At 47.4% G+C, this 19,603-nt stretch overlaps 2 protein-coding genes across 2 annotated transcripts in view; one reads left to right on the forward strand and one right to left on the reverse strand.

Annotated features, from left to right (window-relative positions):
* Positions 1-19,603, reverse strand: part of TMEM178B (transmembrane protein 178B) — a 440,499-nt gene that overhangs the window by 219,928 nt on the left and 200,968 nt on the right. The window lies entirely within an intron of this gene.
* The window catches only part of LOC146339476 (uncharacterized), a 118,524-nt gene that overhangs the window by 32,402 nt on the left and 66,519 nt on the right, over positions 1-19,603 (forward strand). The window lies entirely within an intron of this gene.

The following is a 19,603-nucleotide window of genomic DNA, read 5'->3' on the forward strand; positions in this document are numbered from 1 at the left end:
CATCTTTCATTGGCTTTACTGGACTATCATAAGGCCAGGCGAGGCCATGGAGAAGCATGTTAGACCACACTACAAAATTATGTGCTCCTTCCCTGCACTCCTTCCCTTCTGGTATGTGAATTCCCCCCCCCCTTCCAAATTAAGTTGGTTTCAGATCTCAGGTTAAGCAGGAACTACAAGTTCACAATTGCAAGATGTATATCAGTGTTGATGTAATCAATGTGGTGGCAGTTAGGCCTACATAAGAACTTAAGATGAGCCATTCCCATAGTGCAGTGCCAGCTCCAGGTTTTTGAGGGCTCTGGGGCAAGACACCCCCAATGGGTCCCCTTCCTCAGTGAGTCAACCTTCTCAACGCCATTGTCATCAGCCACTCTTGGTCCTCGTCCTCTTTCTCATCATTGCTACTGCTTGCTTGCTTGACATGCAGAGAGCCAGTACATTGCAAAATGGCCATCATTCATCAAGAACTACATACACAGCACAAGTTGAGCACAAGCAAATGCTCTGGAGCAAGGACGAAAAAGTAATTTTGGAACACACATTCTGAAACATTTTCAGGCAGAGAAGTACCTTCTGCTACTATCATACAGCAGAGGAAATATGATGATGCAAGACAGACCACAGCATCAGGGAAATGTTGGTAGTGGCATCCATTATTTCTCCTTCTCACTACCTCCATTGTCTGGGCCAGAGTGAGAGGCAGGTGAATGAGTAGGTTGTTGTTGTTGTTGTTGTTGTTGTTAATATTTTTATACTGCCCCACAGCTGAGGCTCTCTGGGCAGTTTACAAAGATTAAATAGGTTGCAGAGGTGAAGAGGAGGAACAACTCCACGGGGCTTCTGTCAGTAGGCCTGAGCTGGGATATGGGCCCTTGGCAGGTGCCCAACCATACCTGCCCTTGACCATGCCTGCTCTGCCACAGTGGCGAACCAGATGCCTCTGGGAAGCCCACAAGCAGGACATGAGCACAACAGCGCCTTCCCACTCACGTTCCCCAGCAACTTTGTTGAGGGCAACAAAGATGATCAGGGGACTGGAAACAAAGCCCTATGAAGAGAGACTGAAAAAACTGGGCATGTTTAGCCTTGAGAAGAGAAGACTCAGGGCAGAGAGGATAGCGCTCTTCAAGTACTTGAAAGGTTGTCACAGAGATGAAGGCCAGGATCTCTTCTCAATCGTCCCGGACACGGAATAATGGGCTGAAGTTACAGGAAGCCAGATTCTGGCTGAACATCAGGAAAAACTTCCTGACTGTTAGAGCAATACGACAATGGAACCACTGACCTCGGGAGGTGGTGGGCTCTCGCACACTGGAGGCATTCAAGATGAGGCTGGACAGCCATCTGTCAGGGATGCTCTGACTTGGATTCCTGCATTGAGCAGGGGGTTGGACTCGATGGCCTTGTAGGCCCCTTCCAACCCTAATATTCTATGATTCTATGATTCCATGATTCTATGAACTTCCTCTGATACAGGAAGTAATACATAGACATCATGACTAGTAGCCATAGAAAGCCATAGAAAGCCTTATCCTCCTGGTAAGTGGAATACATGCTGCAAAAACCAACAGGGTGATAGGAGGGAGTGGACAATTCTGCAGCCAGCTCCAGGTTGCTTAACTGTGATTCCAAGGACAAGCAGAGCAAAATATTTCACAAAGCCAACCTTCTTCCTGGTAATTGAAATAGAACATCGACTGTGAGGTGGGGGCCCAGGAAGAATGGGGTCAGGGTAATGACATGAAATATATATCGCAAGGCAGCCCCTTCATCAGCACAATCTCACACTGACCGCAGCAAAAACACCAGGCTAATGAAACATTTGTAAGCTGTGCATCGTCAGTCACAGGGTTGAGTGGGTTCCCCCCATCTCATAAAAATTGCTAAGCTAGGGTGCTACAGGAATATTGATGTAGGTTTCCAGCAGTTATTGGTTTAACTAGAAAGCGACGAGTCTCAAATGCAATAATCTCATGACCTATTCCAGCCTATATTATAGGACAGGCCTGGGCCAGCTGCTGACATAGGAACTGGTGCCACTATGCACTAATGGAAGACTGTGTAAGCACTAGTAGCCCATAACCCCAGTCTTCATATGGATAGTTGGATTTAATGGTTAGTGGTATAATGGTAAATTTTGAAGCACAGGCACTCATCATGACAATCCCCATAGACACACCCCCAAGAAGAGCCCCCAAATGCAGGCAACTGTGTTGATCTGTAATAATAAACCAGTTCTAGACATTTTTTACTCTACCAGGAGCAGATCTTTTGTAAAGCTAATGGGTCTTAATTGCCCATTCTAGGCCTAGCCGCCCCAAAATACTTTGCATTACAACAGGGAGCAATAAATTGTTGTTGCTGGGAAATTCCATTTCATCCCATCTTAGGGATGTACGAAAATCACTTACCTGTTCGCGGATTATGCTGATGGGGGGGGAGGCGTTCCGTCCCTCCCCCCGGAATCCTGGATGTGGGGGGAGGCACTCCGTTCCTCCCCCCCCCCCGGAATCCTCCTTAGCTGGCTGTGCTCCGCGGCGGCTCCGTGGAGCAGCCGGCCAGGCCCAGCCAGGCCAGAGCCGTCCGCAGCCGGATTCCCGGCCGCGGAGGGCTCTGGGAAAAAACAAAAACAAAACCGAGTAAGCAAATGGCGGCGGCTACGGCGACCGCCATTTGCGTTCCTTATTTTTGACGTCTTAATCTACGTAAATATTTACGTAGACTAAGACGGTGAAAATAAGGGGAACACAAATAACGTAGTGGACGCTATTTGCGTTCCCCTTATTTTCACCGTCTTAGTCTATGTAATTATTTACGTAGACTAAGACGGCCCAAAATAAGGAATGCAAATGGTGGCGGCCATAGCCGCTGCCATTTGCGTACGCTTTTTTTTTTTTTTACCCATACATTTTAGGCTACGTAGAAACTTACGTAGCCTATCACGTGGGTGTAAAAAAACCCCCAAAACCTGTAAATGGCGGCGGCAGCAGCTGGTCGGAAGACCAGCTGCCGCAGCTGCTGCCACCGCCGCCACCACAGCCACCGCCACCTGGAAGATCCGCCCCAGGTAAGTCTCGTCCCGGGGGGATCCACGGGGGTGGCGGGGGTGACAGGTCGTTCCGCCACAGATTTCGGGGGGCCAAATGCACTGGCATTCGGCTTCCCAAAGATCCGTGGCGGAATTCTCTGCCATCCCTATCCCATCTACTGTGAGAATTGCAGCTAAGCTCAGGGAGAACAGGGAAGCCGGCGTCCCTGCTAATAAACGACATCAGTGTCCCTCTGCTAATAAAAAGAGTTCTGGTGCTGCATCTCTGTTAAGTCCTGGATCCACTACACCACTGTTAATGGTCTCAGGATGTGGCCTTGAAATAAGGAATTTTTCTGTATCTATGGCATATTCTAGAACAGCCTTCCCCAACCTGGTGCCCTTCAGATGTTTTAGATTACAGCTCCCAGCATCCCTGGCTGTTGGCCATGTTGGTTGGGGCTGATGGGAGCTGAAGTCCAAACCTCTGGAGGGGACCAGAAGGGCACCAGGGAAAGGCTATTCTAGAAGGTCTTGCGCTGGCCCCCTACTTCCCACAGGGTCAGGCCCTCTGAGAAGGGCAGAGGACACAGATATCAAGTCTATGGACCCGGGCCTTCTCCAGTAAGGTGGTCAGGCCAAAGTACTTGGCTGAAGAGCAAGGCAAATTGCTCAGTGAAGCAAGGTGGGGTCAGTTCCCCAAAGGCAGGTGGGCGGGGCAAGAAGTAGGGCTAGTAAAGCTGAAGATCAAGGGGCAGGCCACTTGCAAGCTGCACTACATGGGCGATGCAAAGCTGCACGAGAGGAAGGACAAATTCATATGGGGACTGGGGGGAAAACAATGACCACTCACAACCCCACCACTTCACTGGCTGCCCAAGTCCTCTCACTCCCACGTAAGCTTCTAGAAGAAAAGACTAAGGCCACAGGCAAAGGCCACCAAGCCAGGCTGGAGTGCAAGGTTCCAAGCCAGGTTTCTTTCCCCCTCAGTTCCTGTAAGCGTGCAGCTAATGGTGAGACCGGGGCATTCAACAGGCCTGCTTTGCTATTTACATCAGGGCTAGTGGCCAAATGGCAGGCAGATAGATTAGCAGAAGTTTTCAGGCAGGGCTTCATACAGACTGAGGAACCAGGCCAGTGCTAGCAGTTATACAGGGCCTGATAGGTTACTTCAGCCTGCTGAACTTAAAGCTGCAGTACACCCTCCAGCCATCTGCAGTGCTGCTGTTGCAGTGCGACAGAGATCAAGCCAGCAGTTTCTGCTGCTTGCAAGCTGCCCTGGTGGTACAGGAAGTAAGGTTCCCTTACTCCCAGGGTCTCCACGTCAAACCCGCCAATGCCTTACACTCAGCTGAGCTCAAACCACAGTGGAAGCAACATCCAACTTGCTTGGAAACTTTCCCAGGTCCTGTGAAGTGTGTCCTCTTTCTGTTATCCGTATCTGGTTCCTCAGAACTTGACATGTGTTGCCTTCTACCTGCTGAGCAGACTCCATTCAATCCTTGCCCTGATGACTGGTACCCAGAAAAAGTTCATACCTAGGTATGATAACCAAGAGAGTGCCTTACATATATACAGTTACGCTGTGATCCATATGATCCCGGTGCAGCCTGTGATGCTGGCAGTATTATTTCATTATAATTCCCTCCTACAACGCATAAGGTCCGAGAGAGCTGTGCAGATGAGCTGGTTCCCTGGTAGATGAAAATCCCCATGGAAAATGTGCAAGCTATCCACAACTCTACTCTGTCTTGACACTGCCATATGCTTCGCTCTGTCCACATCTCTGGCACACCATTCCTTTGCACACTCCTGCTTTGGTACATGTGGCTCCTCCGGCTGTTGCCTTGGGTTGGCCGTAGGGATGTACGAAATTTCTGCCACGAATCTCGGGGAGGCTGAATGCCAGCACATTCGGCCCCCTGAAATCGGTGGCGGAACGGCCCGCCACACCCCCGGGACGGGACTTACCTTGGGCGGATCTTCCTGGCAGCAGCGGCTCCGGCGGCGGTTCAGCGGTGGAGGCGGAGGCGACCAGATTTCCGACCGGCTGCCGCCACCGCCATTTCCAGTTTTAAAAAAAACAAATAACAAAAAAAGTGATAGGCTACGTAAAGATTTAGGTAGCCTATCACGGCTAGATTTTTAAAAAAACACCATGATAGGCTACGTAAATGTTTACGTAGCCTATCACGGCTGATTTAAAAGAAAAAGAAACAACGCGTGTACACAAATGGCGGCACCCCTGGGCGCCGCCATTTGCGTTCCTTATTTTGGCACATCTTAGTCTACGTAAACATTTACGTAGACTAAGACGGCGAAAATAAGGGGAACGCAAATAGCCTAGACACTACGCTATTTGCGTTCCCCTTATTTTCGCCGTCTTAGTCTACGTAAATGTTTACGTAGACTAAGATGTGCCAAAATAAGGAATGCAAATGGCGGCGCCCATGGGCGCCGCCATTTGCATACGCGCTTTTTTCCCCTTTTAAATCAGCCGTGATAGGCTACGTAAACATTTACGTAGCCTATCACAGCTGACTGCAGGGACGCAAACGGCAGCAGCTATGGCCGCCGCAATTTGCGTCCCTGCTAGCCAGCGGCCGGATGTCCGGCCGCTGGCGGAGCCGGCCGGCGGCTCCGCAGAATCCCTGCGGAGCAGAGCTGGCCGGCCAGAATTTCGGGGGGGAGGGATGGAGCGCCTCCCCCCCCGGACAGAATTTCGGGGGGAGGGACGGAGCGCCTCCCCCCCCACAAATGTCACCCTTCGAAAAGGTAAGTGACTTTCGTACATCCCTAGTTGGCCGAGTAATGCCATTAAAGTTGAAGTTGTAGCATAAAAGCTTAAAAGTTGCCTGAAAGGTGGTTCTAAAGTCCATTAAACAGACAAACAAATAAAACGTTGCGCCAGCTCATCCAATCCTGTCCCCAATCCCAGAGTGCAGCTGTTCCTAGGAAGGAGCCAATGCCACATTTTGGTGCAGTGAAAGATTTCCAACACCTTATATAAAACTTAACCATCAGTGCATATACATGGTTCTTATCAGGCACAAAGAAACATATTCAGTCATAGCAAGGCAGCCCTGAAGGTGACTTGCAAAGGGTAATTGAATTGAGCTTGTGACCTCTCTCCCTTTCCTTGCTGTTTCTTTATCATGCAAATAAAGTTGCTGCCAAATCTCAGAGAAGGAAGGTGGCAGGTTCAGAAAGGCAAATTCAAAATTTCCCTTTAAGCCCATAATTACAGAGGAAACCCAGGCAATGCAAGTGGCAGCATCCAGGGCCTCAGGAGCCATGGGATGAAATTTCCCATGGTTCCCAGTAGCTCTTGATGCAGCATCTACTGAACAGAAGTTCCACTGTGAGTTCTTTCTGTCATGACTAAGAAAATTTTACCAAAAGGCGGCGGGGGGGGGGGTACAGCAGGGGAATCCCAGGCCCTGTAATGCTCCTGATTATATCATTGGGAATACAATGGAGCCCAAACTTTGAAATATTTGGAAGTAAATCATGTTATCCAAGCCCATTCCCAAGGGAGCCTGGCAAAGTAGAGGACGTTGCTCATTCCTAGATGTGTAGGCTTACAAAAAGGTCCCTTCCCACCCACCTTTCTATTTACACATGGTGTGATTAGAAGTTCAGAGAATGAAATTGAAAGATGGTCGAAGGAGATAAAAATAACTACATCGATAAAAGAAGAAAGAAAAACCTAGGAGAAAGAATGTGTCTTTAACCTGAGCTTAAGAAGAGCCATGCTGGATCAGATCAAGGGTCCATCTAGACCAGGACAACCAGCTGTTGACCAGAAACCCACAAGCAGGACATGAGCAGGACAGCCGATCCTTTGGGTGGACCTTTGCCTAGGTGGTCCTTTGGGGAAGTGGGAAATGGGCTGTGTCTTGGTTGCTTAGTGGGTTTACGGAAGAAGCGATGATGCTGATAACTAGCAAAATGTCCATCATTGTGATGGGCACATTGTGTGTTGAGGGCTTGCTTATCGCAAGGATCCCTGAGGCTGCAGTGCATCCCTGCATGTGCAGCATACAGATCCATGTTTCACCCCTGTATTGGAATGCCTGCCAATGAGACCCAGGCTATCCAGGGTTAGAGGGCACATTTCGCTCTCACAACGGTGTCTCTAAGTGCAGTACTTCACTTTTCCCCATAGGAATGAATGGCAGATATTCACCACATGTTTAAATCCAAGCATATTTTTTTTGAGGGGAAAAATAGGCTATTAAGGGCTTTGAGAAGACCTTCAGGAAAAACTGTTGGGTGATCTTTCCTGGCAGGGCAGGGGGTTAACACTTGTGCTTAGTCCCAATGTGCAACCATTTTTGGAGGGTTTTTACATTCTATGATCCCAGTCAATCAGGGACCATGCAGTGAGCACAATGATGTCACAGTACCTTGTAGCCTATCAGATCTCACTACGTCACAATGTCACTGAGGGTTAATGAAGCTCTCGTATTGCTGTCACTTTGAATTGGGGGAAGGGGGGAGGAATTTGTCACCATCGTGACGTTGAGGCAACCCAGCCGATACTCCCTGTCTTGCTGTGCGGCATGGCAAGCCTTTGGCCCTGATTCAGCTCTAGTTGCACATTGTTATGCATGACTACTAGCTATGGCAGAATGCAGTTAGTATCTATCAGTACTACATTAACTGGAAAAGAGTGCACATTCAGGTGTCCATCCAAATGTAGACTGTGTCCACTGTCCAGTTACTTCGATAATGTTTCAGAGGGATGTGACAGGCGATTGGCATTTGGATGGTCATCCCAGTCACATTCCACCACACCGAGAGCATTTCTACACCAGGCTAAAATCCCACAAGTTCACTGGGACTTTTGTTTGAAATGCAGGATCACGACGGACTCCATTTACATGTGCTTCCCTCCCCACCTTTCCCCCCTTATCTCTCTGTTCTATAACTTTCATTCTACAGCCACTAGATGGCACTGTGGTCTAGCTCCTCTTATTGCACAACTTTCTCTTTTCAGAGGAAACTCAATGTGCTGTAATTTGATAGCTCATTATCTCCCATCCTTAAAAATGGGATAAAGTTCATTTAGTGTGGGAGATATCCTGGAGGCTGACGACGTGGTGTAAAGGACCTGCAAACTTCCATGAGTAATCAATCTCAATAGCAGGATCAAAGCCCCATGTGGAGAAGCCATCAACTCATCAGTGCCATCAACTTGCTCAAAGTGGGGGAGTCTTAGTCCTGATGCTTTGGCAATGGAGATGTTTTCCCTCATACCACCAACATGACTGTCTTGCTAACACACCCTTTCTCAAAGGAGTGTGAAAATTGCCCCAAAGTGTATGTGTAGGAGAGCACTTTTCACCCCGTTTTGTCCCAGCAGTATTAATTTATGTGGGAGGGAATAAAGGGGTGCACTCAGGGACACCGCTGCATTGAGAGCTACACTTGCTCTATGCTCCCTGGTGAGACACTGAGAAGCAAGCCTGCTCTTATTTACATAGCCTCGCCTTTTCATTTGCATAGCTCCATTCTGGATTCCCTTTCTTGGCCACATTTGAGTGTGATGAAATGTTGGGAACTGGCTTTTGTATATGGAGATAAGATTACTCATTTGTTTTTAGGGCTGTTTCAAGGTACTAAACAATGTTGTACAGTAAATAGGAATGGGCCTACAAGAAAATGTTGCCGCGTATTCTCCCCTCCTAATCAGGCTACTCCTGTCCTGTTCAAGGTTCCAGCCAGCCATGCCCTCTTCTAGGAAACTAGGGATGTACAAAAGTCACTTAACTTTCCACGGATTATATTCATGGTTTGGGGGGGGAGGCGTTCCATCCCTCCCCCCAGAATCCTCGACGAGGGGGGGAGGCGATCCGTTCCTCCCCCCCAGAATCCTCGATGGCTGGCTGTGCTCCACAGCAGCTCCGCGGAGCAGCCAGCCAGGCCCAGGCCAGGGCCGTCAGCAGCCGGATTTCTGGCCGCGGAGGACTCTGGGTAAACAAAAACAAAAACGCGTACGCAAATGGCGGCGGCTATGGCTGCTGCCATTTGAGTTCCTTATTTTTCGCCGTCTTAGTCTACGTAAATATTTACGTAGACTATTATGGCGAAAATAAAGGGGAATGCAAATAGCGTAGTGGGCGCTATTTGCGTCCCTTTTTGATTCGCCATTTTAGCCTACGTAAATATTTACATAAACATTTGCATACACGTGTTTTGTTTTTAACCGGGATGTGATAGGCTACGTAAGTCTTTACATAGCCTATCATGTCTCTGTAAAACACACACACACACACACACACGACAAGACTGCAAATGGCAGCGGTGGCAGCCAGTCGGAAGACCAGCCGCCGCCGCCGCTGCCCGGAATATCCGCCCCAGGTAAGTCTCGTCCCGGGTGAGATCCGCGGGGGGGGGGGGAGGCCATTCCATGACAGATTTCAGGGGGCCGAATGCACTGGCATTTGGCCTCACTGAGATCCGTGGCGGAATTCTCTGACATCCCTACAGGAAACTCTATCTTACTCCCAACGTTTCTGCTTTTCTTTTCCAACTAACACCCAAGTCCTCATTAGTATGTTTGGGAGGTGGTTGACCCCTTAGGGCTTTTTCAAAGGATTGTTTTTTTCTTCTGAAATTCTCAGAGTTCCTTGGAGCATGCTGATACCTCCCTCTTGTTTCTCAGTTGCCGCATTTTGACTCCATTTCTGTTGGCACTCACCACCTAAGTTGTGGCTAAAGGAGGGAGAGATCACTTTTGTCCTCACTGCAACCCTCCTCTCCTCCTGCCCCAAGCTGAATCATGCATATTCATGATATCAAAGATAAGGGACCGAGGCCGAGAGAGAATCGTGGGGGTGGATAGATGGATTCAACATGAAGCTCACCAGATGCTGCAAGCCAAGCACTGCTTTCTAATCAATTGCCATGGCTCACAAATTCAACAGGGAGACCACAGAGCTCATCATATAAGTGATGCTTTAAAAAAAACCCATTTTGCTAAGCCGATAATAGCAGCAATGGCTTCTACTCCTGGCATTTTAATGACTTGACTGGGCGAAAGGTCTCCACGATCTCTAAGGCAATAATTAACCTCAGGAAAAATGGTTTCTCTCTACAGATGGCTGCTATTTATGTATAGGGTTCTATTTAAAGGCAAAAGGGTGACTTGATTCCCTAAGACTGCACAGAATTGAACGGTTTTTTGCATATGCCACTGGACAGCAGGTCCCATAGGGGTCTTTTTCCATCACCAGCTTCTCATATCTCTGTTAATGATGAGGGCTGTTGGGGGTGGGGGGAGAACCAATATCAATCTCTAAAGCAGGAATGGCCAATTGAGGTGCAAACATAGTGAGATCCCATGGGTACAGGATAGCATTTATGAATTCAAGTAGTAGAATTACAGTTCCACTATCCTGATGTAGCTTGAACTATTCATTCTTTTTCAGGGGTCTGTTAAAAGGGGGGGGCATCATTCATTTCTATTGGAATTTCTTCTATGACAAGCCCCCACAAAGAGACAACAGACTCTGCAATGGTAGCTGAAATCAGAGGCACAGTAAAATGCTTGCCTACCATTTCATGCCAAAAAAAAATTAAAATTGAATTCCCCTTCAGCCTAGGGATGTCGGAGAAATCTGCTCATGGGGTGAAGCTCAGTGAGTTTTCATGAGCTCACCCCCTCAGATTTTGGCTCACTTTCCCATAAGCTGGCCTGACCCAATTTGCAATGAGTTGGGCCAGTTCACGGATGGGGGGGGGGAGGCATTTGCATAAGAAGCAATTTGCAAAAATAATGGCCACAGTTTGCATAATTTGCACCTATTGCTTTTTATGCCATTAAAAAAAAAAAAATTCTGGAAAAAATCCTGCGTTTCAGAAAGAAACCCGTGGTCAGATGCAAGCCAAGTCTGGGCCACCACAGAAATCTAGTGAGCCCAAAAAGGCCTCCATTTCCCAGCAACGGACATCCCTACTTCAGCCTTCCAGTTCCTTCTCAGCAACTCTCTGGCAAAACTGCTGGCTGAGCAGGGTTGAAAAGCTTGCAGTACAGTGGGAAAGGATACCACCCCACTGGGATGTCTTTTTACCTGCATAAACAGAGTGAAGCCCAGCTCTGACTTGCATAAACTGGGAAATATTCTGACAGGATCAAGGCCTAATTTCACGGAGCCATTTGGGCCAGTCTTTGTCTGCCTGGTGCACTCCAGATGTGATGGACTGTAACTCCCATCATTCCCAGGCAGCGTGGCCAATGGGAGAGGGTTGATCTGGGCACATGGTAGCCAGAGGAGCTGCTTTGGGAGTGCTGATTCCTAGCCCAAGCTAGGTACATGCCTCCATCGTCATGTCTACAACTGTGGGTTTCACAAATGCCGCTTTTTGACAGGGGGCCCACACCCCAGGTCCATATGAGGTGGTTGAGGGCTTTAAAAAGCCATCATTTTTAGGCTTTCAGATGGGGCTGAAATAGCCCATGGAATGATGGCCCATGACGACGCAGCATTGTTTAGGGTGCTGTATGGAGAAAAAGATGGCTGCCGAATGGATTCCCCAGTCAATGTTGCCAGGTACTGTCATTGCCAAGGCCGTTTCAGACACTTTTTGACAGTGCACAGCAGCTGGGATGTGCAGTCAAACTTCAGCATGGCTTTTGAAAGCCTAAAAACAATGAACAAAAGGGGTCCTGCAGCTGAGCAGTCCTCCATCGCCTGCATACACCATGCCTGAGTTTGCCTGGGCTCCTTGTTACTTGCTGGGCTCAATCCTTGGCAGTGGCAAAGAACAAAGGAGTTCTCTGCTTCCTGCCAAGGATGACTGGTTTATGGTGCTACAGCCACGAGTCTGGGAGGTGAGCTTCCTTCTGTGCAGGAGTTGCCATCATTGCCTCAGCCACGTCGCTGTGCCAGGTGGGCAGTGCCAGGTGCACCGCTCAGCAGCTTGACTCTTTCCCCCCCCAAAGCTTCAAGATCTTTCTCCAAATGTGTGAGATTAACTATGCCTGTTTTCCACAGCCCCCTGCCCCCCAACTACTGAGAAGGTGACAGTGTGGATTCTCATTCACCTGTGGGGGGAAGTAGGTGGACAGAGAGCCACAGATGGTGGTTGATGTAGTCCTGATCAGTGCACTCACCTGCCACTGCCCCTGATGAACATAGGTTGGGGAAGGTACTGGTGGCCAGGAAGAAAGGAAGCGGGAGAGAAAGAGACCTGCAAATAGCTGTTGTCTCACCTGCTTGAGAGCATGTGTGCATACGATAGTCTGATGATCATAAACTCTGGAAGGTGCTGGCAGCTGGGATAATTTGGACGAGGAAATAGTTGGCCTGCCTTCCGTGAAATTTAAATTCTAGTAATTATTTCTAAATTTTCATATATGCTTATTAATTAGCACATGTAAATGTTATGCAGATTTCTGTCCACGGTACCTTGATCTTTTAAATACCTAGCTCTGCCCCTGGCCCTTTGGCATGATGTTTTCAGCGCCGCCTCCACCAACCTTGAGTGGGCCCATCTCCTCCTCACTAATACTGTCACTGCGCATTTGCTTCTTCTCTCCCCCTGGGCCCAGAAAGGAGGAAAAACAGCAGAGCCAGCAGGCTTGCAGGGATGTGGCCCTTGGCAGGTGCCCAATGATGCCTGCCTCTGACTCTGGACCTGAAATTGCCTTATACTGATCAAGACACGTGATTGACCCAGCTCAGTCCTGTCTACACCAACTGGCAGCAGCTGGGGTGGCCATGTGTCCTCTTTTATAGAGGACAATTCTCAATTTGAAGGGCTGCCAAAGGACTGGCCTCTATTTTGAAGGTGTCCTCTATTTGAGGGGCTGTCCAGCCCATTTAAAGATGAAGAACCATCAGGAGGAAGAACTGGGCCTTGAAGTTCTGGGCCTCGACTGCACCCAGAAGCAGACTAAGCAAGACACACAGGTCACCTGGTCACAGTCTTCCCCACTATGGTGAGATGTACTGTATCTCTATTGAAATTATAAGTATTTTTAAATTTGCATCTATGCATATCAATTAGCATAGGCAAATGTTATGCAAATTTTGTCCTCTTTAGCGATGCCTTTCCTCTTTTTCGGTGATCTACCCTAGAAGTAGCTCTGCAGAAGCTCACATAGGGCTTTTCCTGGGGATGCCAGGACTTGAACCAGGGACTTTCTGCATACAAAGGATGTGCCCCAGCACTGGCTTAGAGCAACTGACAGGTTTTATAGCCAGGCCTGGAGAGTTCCTCTGGGAGCTCTGCTTCCTCAATTCAACTGCATCTGGTTTTTAAAAGAGCCAGTGCCCTTTTCTGCCAGTCACTGAATTCTTCTGGGTAAAGAGGGTCTGAGGAGTGAGGAGCTGGTTTGGGAATGCTCTCCAGCACCTCCCTACCCACTGGAGGAGTCCATGGGCAATATCCAACTGTATCATTCTGCCAGCGCAAACGACATTGCACTAGCAGAAACTAGGTTCTGAACGATGCGCAAGAGAAGAATCCAACTAAGGTTACATTTGCACATGTGTGGTTGTGCAAGCATTTTGGCATTATCTTATGCAACATGTTGTGTAACCCATTGTGCAACCCATTGTTCAACCGCTTGCGCAACTGCTTGGGTTATGCAACTGCTTGCACCTATTGTGCGACACATTATGCAATGTGTTATGCAACCCGCTGCACACCGCTTTGCACCCATTGTGCAACCAGTTGCGCAACTGCTTTGCACCTGTGGTGAAACCCATTGTGCAACTGGTTATGCAAGAGTAATGGGCAACTGCTTGTTCAATGACAAGATTCAGCAGAGCTCTGCTAGCACTATATGAGTTTGTGGAATATCACCCTTGGATACTGCCCCATAGTCCATGAGACAGAGGTCAGTGCAACCTCCTGGGCATCAAATGTGTAGTCTGTAGGATCCAAGTTGGAGGGCCCCACCTATGAAGATCCACGAACTGGTTCTGACTCCTCCTCAGAGTTATATCCAGTTATATCCAGCCTCAGAGGGCTCCTGGTCCTGGGCCGTGATATCTAGGAGGTATAACCCTAACCTGATGTCATCGCATAACAACACTTGCCTGTTTCCATTGAAACGAACAGAAGAGAAGACCTCAAAGGGGCACAGGAACCAATTGATTAGGACCCAATGTGTTTTGAGTCAGTAGACTCTTCTGAGCTATTGCCTTCCAAGGAGCCACTCAAGCAGACTCCCAACCCCTCTTTAGCACTGCCTAGAAGCACATGCTTTGCATGCAGGAGGTCCCATATTCAAACCCTGGCACCTCCCATTAGAAAAGGTGATGTGAAAGACCTCTGCCTGAGACCCTGGACAGCTGCCACCAGAGCAGATTCTACTAGGCTAGAGATGCGCCAGTGGTCTAACCCAGTGGAGGCTGGTGGCTCCAATTTTGGTGGGACTGTGATTCTATTCTGGGTTTCAGTCAGATTCAGCCAGAACTCTAACAAAACCTATTTGGGGGCTGTGATTCAGAACCTTGGATACTCCTTTAGAGTTCTGGATGGTTCTGACTGAAACCCAGAATGGATTTACAGCCCCACCACAATCGGAGTCACCAGCCTCCACTGGCATGCCTGGTATATTTCAGCTTCCAATGTTCTTCCTCTGCATGGCCTGCCTCTCTCCCCACAGACATACATGTGCCCTTGGGTGGCACGCATTTGCTGATGTAACAGGCAACAGAGTATTAAAACAAACAAACAAACAAACTCAGGGACTTCATAAAAACAGAGTATTGGTTAGATGAGTCATAGTATGCTTTCACCCCCACCCCACCTTACCCACCTGCAGCCCATGGCACCAGCAGGAAGCTGTTTTCGTAGAGACTAAACTGTGTACACTTTCTGTATCTACAGAAGCTTTTGTCTCTCTGTTGCCTGGGCTTTCTGATCCTACCCAGCCCCAGAGCAGGGGGTGGACTCGATGGTCTTACAGGCCCCTTCCAACCCTACTATTCTATGATTCTATGAGAACATGCTTCTCCAACCTGGTGCCCACCAGATGTTTTGAACTACAACTCCCCATATTCCTGGCCATGCTGGCTGGGGCTGATGGGAGTTGAAGTCCTAAACATCTGGAGGGTGCCAGATTGGGAAAGGCTGTCCTAGCAAATCTGCAGTATTCTTTACAGTGCTGGTTTCATGGGCCCAGAGTTGCAAGGCCCAGCCTTTCAAATGGCCCCTGGAGCCTGGACCTTTAAGAAGTGTAGAAAAAAGTTGCATGAAGGCCAGAATCCCAAAGGACACTTCTCCCTATCCCATTGGTGTAGCAATAACAGGAGCCACAGCTGTGCTTTCAGAAAGTACCAGATCCACAGTAAGTTCCACTTGTTCTCCCTAAATTCTAAATCAAATGCCCAGACCAGACCATTTCAATGGCCTACGGTCAGTGGATGTGACTCACACTCCAGCCTCTTAGAACAACTGACTGCCCAATGGCTTCAATCCATTGCCACCCACAAACAACCTGGCCACCACATATACATCCTCTCTGTCTTTCATCTTTACATCTTTTGCTTGTCCCATTCTCCAGTCTTTGGCACACACAGAAATAATTAATAATTCTAAGTGACTCAAAAAACTGGATCCTGCCAGTGGAATAAATTATACACACAATGAGCAGATACAATGTACTTTTCCTACTTTGTTCTGCTTGTTGAATTTGGCTTTTCTTGATTATATTCTCACTACAATGTGCTGGAAGAAACGATGGGATATTTCAGCGCTTAGGGCCCTATTAAAAGGCACGTTCAAACTTCGTAACTTGACATGAAAATTGGTAGTTTTCAAGATACTCATCATATTATTAATGTGTCTCCCACCCACAATGTGACTGACAGGTGCTGCCCTTGCAAAGAGCCCATAAGCACCCATTGCATACATCTCCTAACAGTCATATCCACTTCCTTTATTGATGTGAAGTTTTGCTCCTCAACACTAACAAGTAAAATCTAGCAACTGAGAGCCAGCTGAATTGTGTTTGGCCTCATTCATCACCAATGAAATTGTCAGCAAAGCTATAATTGGAGGCTTTTTCTTCCCAGAGATGATGTATGAAGCGCAGAAAGTCACATTTGCATTTGAAGAGCTGACAATTAGAAAGATTACTTTTTTGGGAAGAAGTACATTCAGTGTGGAAGCTAGGGAAGGAAAATATGGGACTTTCTATGGGGTCTTTTTATAGAGCTCTTTTCCATGGTGCAGATCTGCTTCTTCCCTCCCACACTTGGCATCACTGGATACTTATGTGCATGGGAGGGGAAACAAAATGAGGCATATGGATTAAATTGTTATAAATAATGAGTGTGTGTGTGTGTGTGTGAGAAAGAGAGAGAGAGAGAGAGAATGAGAATGAGAATGAGAATGAGAATGAGAATGAGAATGAGAATGAGAATATAATGGACCAGGACCCCAAACCTTCATCCTCAAAGGATCCCAATCTCTTGTCCTCAGAAGAGTTAAATGTTCAGGGAGAGGACTCAGTTACAGAAAGGTGTTATAAGGTTTCCACCTCCTCAGGACCCAGTTCTCCAGGAAGATCCCAGGGACCTGGCCCCCTACATCTAAAGGAGGTCATATTGCCATCCAAAGACTCTGAAGGTTCCAGCCATGAAGATACCAGTATGCCACAGCCACCCCCATATCATCACAGCCTGAGATTTCTAAAACACACCATGCCCCTTTCAAAGAAAAGGGCTTTACTCAGTGTGGAGGCAGGGCTAACCAGCCTAAAGCAAGCCCAACCCCTACTTAAGGCTCAGTCATGACCTGCTACTTGTTGGAGCAAAAGACAGACCAACTTGTCTGGCTTCTAGTCCCAGCATCATTCAGAGCTCTCTGGGGTGCTGTCCTCTTCCCATTCCTGGGAAATCTGACTTGTCCCAAACCCTGTACAGACCCAATCCACAGTGGAACCCTGTAATCCAGGCTTCACCATCACCAGAGATGCTGAACCTTCATCACAAGAGAAGCAGAACAGAACAGAGAGAGTCTATCTGTCTGCATGTGTGTGTGCGTGCGCACGCGCACACACACACACACATGAAAATGAGAGAAACAGCTATATAATTATTAGTTAAAATACTTATAAACTACCTTTCCCTCTTAATAAGGCCCTCAAGCAGCTGATTTAAAATGGTCATTTTTAAAGTGACAATAAGCATTAAAACACAGATAAACCTCCAAAAGGGGGGAATATACAGCACAGCCCTCAAAACCAGCAGTGATAACAGCTGAATACAGAATCACTGCCAGAGAGGTCCTCCCCTGAATCCTCAACCAAATATCTAGGGCTTAGATGCTAACTACCCTACTCTGGGATGCTCTTTTGCCTCCTCTCCAAAGCCCACTCCTCAGGGTTGGGAGAAGTTTGGGAATTATGTCAAATATGGTGTGTGGGGTGGGCTGCAGATGAAAGTCAATCTCAATGGTCCCCCTTGTGCAGGTGGAACAACACCTTATGGTCCAAGCCTGTGTCTTTATCATGCAACAGAGAGCTCTGTAGTGACGGCACCAGGTGGACCTCCCTTGAAAGGGCATTTCACAACTGTGGCATCACAACTCAGGAAGTCCTCTGGTGTCAACCTAAGTCAACCTTCCCCAACCCGGTGCCCTCCAGATGTGTTAGAGTGTTGGGGAGGGCTGAGCTAAGTGTTCAGAAAAGTATATATGAGTTGAAGCAGTCCTGAATAGATCCTGGTTCCAGACTCTGTGTACATAGACAGACAGACAGACAGACAGACAGACGAGATGCATTTATATTCTGCTATATATTCTGCTTTATATTCTGCTTTTCCCCCAAGGAGCACAAGGAAACATGCATCATGATGACGAAGACAGATAGAATACATTTATATTCTGTTTTTTCTCCAAGAAGCACAAGGCAACACACATTATTTTTATATTATCATCATCATCATCAACTTTATTATTATTTAATATGTATATAGCGCTTCTTACTTGAAAGAAATCCCGAAGTGGTTTACAGAAGAATAAAAACAAACAAAAGACACAAACAAAACAGACCACACACACACAGCCACACACACAGTACCATGAGGTTGTTACAAAGATAGTTTGTATTGTTTTTATGTTTTTATCACTTTTAATATTTTAACAGATTTGATGTATTTTATTTCTGTAAGCCGCCTTGGGAGGGCTTCTGCCCCAAAAGGGGGCCAAGAAATGTTTTAAATAAATAAATAAATAACTAGCTAGCTAGCTAGCTCCAGGTTGGGGAAAAGCCAAAGCAAACATATATGTTTTCAATAAATGCCTAAAACATGCCAGCATTGATATCTGACATACGTCAGACAGCAGATCGTTCCACAGGATGGGCACCAGTACAGAGAAGGCCTGTCTCTGTGTTGTTGCCAAACAGAAATCTGTCAGCCACAGCACAGACAACAGGAGTTGAATCCAATGCTAGTCCTACTTAGAGTAGACCCATTGAAATTAATGGGGCTCAGGTTAGTCATGACTACAGTCACGTTCATTTCAATAGCTCTACTCTAAGTAGGACTAGCATTGCTTTCAGCCCATGGTTTTCCCTCCTCCGTTTTATCCTCACAACAGCCATGTAAGGTAGGTTAAACTGAGAGGTAACGGCTGGCCCAAAGTCACCCGGTAAGCTTTGTGGCTGAGTAGGGATTTGAACCTATGTCTCCCTATTCCCTACATTCTAACCACTATGCTGTACTGGATCTAAGGTAGGGGCAGGCAGATCTGGGTCTACTGGTGGATCTCTGGGCGAGTTTGCAGTAGATCAGCAAGGGGTTCTTACTCCTAATTGCTTAACAACAGCAGCAACAAAATGAATCCCCCCCCCCCAATTACACTTCTGAAATGAAGAGAGATGGAGGTAACCAAGAGGAGATTTTTGTGTGGAAGGACTATGAAACCCATTCCATTCTGGTACTCCAAACAAATACTGGGCTCAGAATTCTTTAATTCTGTGTATATCTTTTGCAGCTGGCTCTAGCTGGTGGATCTTGGGGCTCGAATAAAAAACAAAATAGATCCTGCAAGCCTAAAGTCTGCCCACCCCTGCTCTAAAGCATAGAAAAGCCAGGCTCCAGAGAGATGTACTTCACACACACAAAGTCAGTGATATTTCAGCACCATTTATTAATTGTTCATTATTTTCCTAGCCATTTGTTAACATCGAACCAGTAAGACATGGCCCATTGATAGGGCTGAAGACAGAAATCTTATGTATCCACAGGAGACAAAATGCCATATTATTCATCAGTTACACACACACGGACAGACGCACGCACGCACGCACACCCCTTCCTTTATCAATAGGCTCTCTCTAGTGGATTGTGCTAGGCTGCTGTCAGGGGGAGTTGTGGACAATTCTCACAAGATGACAGATGTTTAATGAAGTGACCAGATCAGATTGTCCATTGTCTGATGCCAGTCCAGAAAACCCTATTACACATTTATTCCTATGAACTTGCAAGCTCTTTGTCATAATAGGTGCCTCTAGAGAGATGTTGAAATATAATCTGCAAGTTGATGAGCTTCCCTGGAACAAAAACAGACACACACACACACATCAGGCAGTACATCACAGGG

This window comes from Heloderma suspectum, chromosome 7 (genome assembly GCF_057233095.1).
Source record: "Heloderma suspectum isolate Gila_16-S chromosome 7, 16-S_ref, whole genome shotgun sequence".
In the NCBI taxonomy this organism is placed as follows: domain Eukaryota; kingdom Metazoa; phylum Chordata; class Lepidosauria; order Squamata; family Helodermatidae; genus Heloderma; species Heloderma suspectum.